This window comes from Tupaia chinensis, unplaced genomic scaffold (assembly GCF_000334495.1).
Source record: "Tupaia chinensis unplaced genomic scaffold, TupChi_1.0 Scaffold145685_1, whole genome shotgun sequence".
Taxonomy (NCBI): Eukaryota; Metazoa; Chordata; class Mammalia; order Scandentia; family Tupaiidae; genus Tupaia; species Tupaia belangeri.
Window position 1 is genome coordinate 261,086 of NW_006205542.1, and position 6,173 is coordinate 267,258.

Below are 6,173 nucleotides of genomic sequence, written 5' to 3' on the forward strand. Positions count from 1 at the left end.
ATGCTCCTTATAGCAAAAACTTCTAAAAAAAAAAAAAAATGTAGGTGCACCATCCTTTAGGAATGCTAATAAGAAATAGCGGACGGGGACCAGCAGGGGACTGTGGACTCCCACACAGTCGACCGCAATTTGAGTCCCAGACCCGGCAACCGGAAACTCACACTGGGCACATGTGCCCAAAATCCCAAGAAAAGAATGGAGGAGAAGGGATGATGGCATGGCCACCCCTCCAGGAGCCAATTTCTCATTTTCTATCTCTCTGGCACACATATGAGTTTCCAAGGTCCAATAGGTTGGAAGTCTAGAGGAAAGGGATCACAGTGTGACTGGATCCTGTGGAAGATACTCTCTCTCTCTCTATCTCTCTCTCTCTCTCTCTCATTCTCATGGGTACACACATGCTCTATCATGAACAAATTAAAGAGAGGAAATAAAAGTAAATGGTCACAAGGACACACTCTCCCCCACTCACCTGCCCCCATTCTCCACTGTGCTAGATGATCATGGCATAATGAAGAAAAGTCACTTCCGTGTAAGACTAAATCGTGTTCTGGGCAGAGTTCAAATACAATGCTCCAAGAAGCACCAGCACAGAAAGTACTAAGTACTATTAATACATCTTAGGAAATACATAAACAAACAGAACGTTTTAAAACATGTACACGCACGCACACACACACACAGAGATTGACAAGGGGAAGTGGTTAAGAAATTACTCCAAAAAACTACCTGATCATGATATTTATTTTACCAACAAAAACAAAATGACAAGGAAAGAAAAGGAAAAACGAAACCTTTTGGTGATTACTGTGGCCTAAAGCCAATTTCTTGATAATTAGAATAAAAGCTTTTAATTTAAGATCTAGCTTCCTGGTTAAACATGCTGTTAACTCATGTGTATGCCTGGCTTGTTTCAAATTCTAAATTACTTCTATCTCACCCTGTGGAAGAGATTTGGGGAAAAAAATCCTAGTTAGAAAGCAAGCTGTCAGGGCACAGAAAGATGTATTAACAGCTAAAGTCAGTATATGAGTATATACTTAAAGAGGGCTTTGTAACCGTGGTTTGGATGCTAAGCTAAATAGAGTCTCTCATCATACTTCTGTATTTATGAGCCACTACCATAGAAAAGCAAGCTGAAATGAATGAGGCTCTTTGATTAATTTTGTAGTACAAGCAATTTAAATATCACACTGGCGATGCAATTGAAATTGCAGCAGATGGAAATGAAAGAGTCCTTAAATAGATTCCTGCACACTCTTCCCAGATTCGGAGGTCTCATGTTTAAGTGAGCATTGTGGCTTATCTTAATATGATTAGGTTGTCTGTATCGGCCACTCCATTCAGATTGCCAGATTAGGGAGACGATGACACATGTGAACCGATGTATAATTCTAATGCAAGAAAGGTTACTATACAATTACCAGGCTGTTACTCTCATTGGTAATAGTAGCTTTTATGTTTCCCTCTCCTAACTAGGTACAGTTTTATCTAATATTCTAATAGGAGTTCTTTTAATAAATAATTTCATGAAATTTGATGTTATCGGCTTATTACTCCTCCTAACTCCCACACTCATGAGAATATCTTAAATATGAGACAAGTAAGTAGGCTAGGACTCTTGCTGCAGAACCAAATTAAGGCATTAATTAATACAGCACAGTATATTCAGTGGATGTTCTAAGAAGCCACCATCTCTCTCTACTCTCACACTGACAAATCCTAATTAGCCTTGTAGGATGACTAAAAATAAGAGGCAATTTTTTTCACTTGGGCTTCTTTGCTGCTAAATTAACCTTCCTGGTGTTCACCGTTCAAACCAGAAAGACCCTTCTGGGTTTGCCAGGCTGCTGAGCAGTAGCTTAGCCCTCCCAGGTGCCAGCCCATGTAATTACTCTTGAAGCCGAGGGCCAGAAACCACTGAATGCTTTCCAATTCCATTTGGCTCCCAAGGGCTATTTTCTCTTCATTTCCCAGCCCCCTTTCTTGTTCTTACCCATGACTTGACAGATTTGTAGGATTATATTCTGTGATAGAATAATGACCCCCCCCCCCAAGATTCCCACACTGTGGGCCCAGCCGCTGGCATGGTGGTGAAGTCAGCTGTATCCCAAATAGCCACCTGGGCAATTCGAGTCCCCCATCTAGAGGCTTGAGAAACACATCAGGCACGTGTGCATGCATGCCCAAAACCCCTAGGGGAGAATGGAGGAGGGGAATTGTGGCAAGACCATTTCCCCAGGGAGTGCTTTCTCACTTTCCTTCCCTCTCTCTGTTTCTTTCTGGCAAGTGCACATACCATATAGCAAATTTTTTTTTTTTTTCAAAAAAAAAAAAAAAGTCACACCCTAATTTTCAGAACCTATGAATATTTTATCACATGGCAAAAGAGACTTTGAACATGTAATAAAGATCCTAAAATAGAGAGGTTATCCTGGGTTATGAAGGTTAGCCCAGACTCATCACTTAAACGTGTAAAAGTAAAGAAGTTTCTCCACCTTAAGTCATTCAGAGAGATGTGGCAGGAGACAAAAGACGCAGAGACACAAGAAGGGGTGAGAGATTCAAGACCCAAGAAGAGCATGATCTACCCCTGTTACCTTCGAAAATAGGGAGAGCCATGAGTGAGGACTGCAGAGAGCCTCTAAAAGAACAGTTGTCGGTCAACGAACAAGCAGAGACTTTGTCCTACAACCACATGGACCCCGAGCTTACCAACAACTTGAATGGTCCTGGAACCAAGTCTCTCCCCTGAGCGCTAGATAAGATCTACCTCTCTAACACCTTAAGTTCGGCCTTGTGACGCTCAAAGTTCATAAGCCAGCTGAGCCCACCAGACATCTGACCTATATAATTGTAAAATAATAAACTGAAGTTGTGTTAAACACTGACTTTGGAGTAATTCATTTACAGTAGCAATAGGAAATAAATACTGAATCTGTTATCAGGAGTGGGGACTGCTGTAACAAATACCTACATCTGTGAAACTGGCTTTGGACTCAAGCTGTGGGTAGTGATATGAAGAATGTTGAGGAGCATGGCAGAAGAAAATTTAGATTACTTTAAACTGGCGATTAACAAAAGTCTGGACTTGGAGGGTGCTGCTGGTGAGGTCTGAGAAGAAAACAAGAAACCCATCATTAGAAACTGGAGGAAGGGGAATCCTGGTTACACAGAGGAATAAAGCTTAACAGACATTGTGTCTTGCAGGCAAAATGCCTAAGTAACAATTCTGATTATCTAGCTGAGGACATTTCCAATCAACATGTTAAGCATGTATCCTCATTTTTCATGCTGATTATAAATGTAAAATGCAAGATGAGAGAGATCAATTGAGGGGCAAACTGTGAAAAAGAAGCCAGGACTTGATTTTAGAAATTCTAGTCCTATGTAAAAAGAAAAAGACTAAAAGTAAGAGATTCACTGTCATGAAGACATGCCATTAAGAACCTAGGGTGGGAACCAGCAGTTGGCATAATAGCTATATCGCTGGACTCCCATGTAGTTGACTGCGGTTTGAGTCACAGACCCAGTGGCTTAAACTCACATCAGGCGCGTGCGTGTGTGCGTGCCCAAGATCTCGAGAGGAGAGTGGAGGAGAGGGGATTGCAGCATGGCCATCTCTCCTGGGGGGTGAATTTTCACTTTCTCTCTGTCTCTGTCTTTTTGGCGAACACAAGTGCCCTATAGCAAAAACCTTTCAAAAAAAAAAAAAAAAAAAAAAAGAACCTAGGGTGTGTCTCTGAAACCTTTTGCTAATTTCTGAAGAATTAGCTAAAAAGGTCATAACAGTCACTTACACAAAAAACTACCTGAAGAGATTATAGGGTTGATGCATCATCAGCAGAGGCCATAGATTGAAACGGGATTATCTAGGAAAGATCTGTATACAAGGTAAATCCTGTGACATACATCAGAGGCCCACAGAGTTCCTGAGAATATTAAGGTAGTAGAAGCCCTACCAGTTAGGACAAAAGAGGGAGGGTACAAGGTTTGTTTTGTTTTGTTTTGTTTTAAGAGAGATTTCTGCTATAGAGCTCATGCACTCAGAGAGACGGAGAGAGACAGAAAGCAAGAAATCACCCCCCAGGAGGGATGACCATACCACAGTCCCTTCTCTTCCATTCTCCTCTTGGGATTTTGGGCACCACACATGCACACCTGGCTTCAGTTTTAAGTCACCCAGTCTTGGATTAAAGATTTTAAAAGGTGATCAGATCCCTAAAATTCTACCTGGAGAAAGCAGTCTGCTATGCTCTGAATATTTGTTTCCCCTAAAAGTTATTTGTTTTATTATTAATTTTTTTTGAATGATTTTAAATTTACAGGAAAGTGGGACCAGAAGATAGTATAATGGCTACATCACTGGACTCCCATATGGTCAAACATGGTTCGAGTCCTAGACCTGGTGGCTTGAAACTCTCACTGGGTGTGTGTGCATACATGCCCTAAATCCTGAGAGAAGAGCCTCTCAAAATTCTTATGTTGAAATCCCACCCTGCAAGGGATGGTGTTAGGGCTTGGGACCTTTTTAGGGAGGTGATTAGGTCATGAAAGCAGAGCCCTCATGAATGGGATCAAAGCCTTTGTAAAAAGGCTTCAGAGAGCTGCCTTTCCACCTAAGAAAGCAGCAAGAAAATGCAGCCTTCCAGAGAGGGACCCTCACCAGATACCAAACCTGCCAGTGACTTAATCGTGGACTTTCCAGCCCCAAGAATTATGGGAAAGAAATTTTTGTTGTTTATAAGCCACCCAATTCTGGCATTTGAGTTATACCATCCTGAATGGCTATGACAAAGCTGGTGCTGAGAAGTGTGGGTCCTGCTTTCACCAGCTCCTAAAACACGCGAAAACGAGGAAGCAGCTCTGGAGCTCTATAATGGGTAGAGGCTGGAAGAGTTGAGTTTTGTTTTCTTTTCTTGCCATTTCTGTGTTATTAGTACATTTTAAAAAATTTATATTACAACATCGTACATCTTTATAATGCATAATGTAGCTTTCCAAAACATTCCCACAGTACATGACCTTTGAATGAAGGGTATTACCATATACGTCATTTTCAATAGAGTTAGTTTGGGTTTTCAAGTTTCTTTCACAAGAGAGCAAGGAAGAAAAAGATCCCCCTCCCATAGGCTCCCATACGGCCAAGCATAGTTCAAATCCCAGAATCAGAATCTTGAAAAACACACCAGGTACATGTCCCTACATGCCCAAAATACTGATGGGAAGTGTGAATGAAGGAAAAAGGTTGTGCTGTTACCGCACCCCATGGTGAGGTGCTTTCTCTCTCTTTTTAGTGAGCACACATGCCGTCTGGCAAAATAAAATGTATATATTTTTTAAATCCTTAAAAAATAAATAAAATTTATTTTTTGCTTTGTGCTATAAAAACCAGAATTCAAATATTAAAAAGAAATCTTAAAATAAAAATTTTAAAAGCTGAAAGATTCTTATTATTTGCTGCTCTTTTTAGAATAATCAATTCTAGTCTTAACTCTGACACCAAAGAACGAGGAAGCTTCTCTAGAGGAAATCAATTTACATATTTGGATCTCATTTTCCTTGCCTTCAGAATGAAAAGATGGAAAAACAGGAAGGCTTCTGGGATGAAGTGCAGCTTGGTTGAAATCCGAAGGGCTGGTAGCATTGTGAAGCGAACAGGTGACAGTGCAGGTAAGGAGAACATCTGAGGCCCTGCATGCCCTGTTTTATATGCGATATGCTACAGCACTCCTCTCCTGGTGAATTTCAGTGGTCAAGAAAACAGAGCAAAAAAGTGGTTTATAAATGTGCTGAGACGGATACATAATACTCGTTGGCAGCAACACCTTGGAAGAGGACTATAGGGAAAGGGTGAGGGCTTAGAGAAGCTTTATGGCGTAGTCTTTGAGGGTCTTTGTTGCCAACCTTCCTAAGCTTGAGCCTTGACTCTGCCATTCACCAGCTATGTGTTTTCTTTAGGTCTCTCAGTTTCATTTATAAAGCGTGTACATGCATGCTAGTATTGCTTAGGTCAGATATTGGCACCTAATACGCATTATGTGAATTAATAAGCACTCTAAAAATATTCATCAGTTTTATAGCTGTGAATAGAATTGTGTTCTCCCCAAAATCCACATATTGAAGCCTAATTCTTGATGTGATATTATGTGGAGATGAAGCATTAGGAGGTA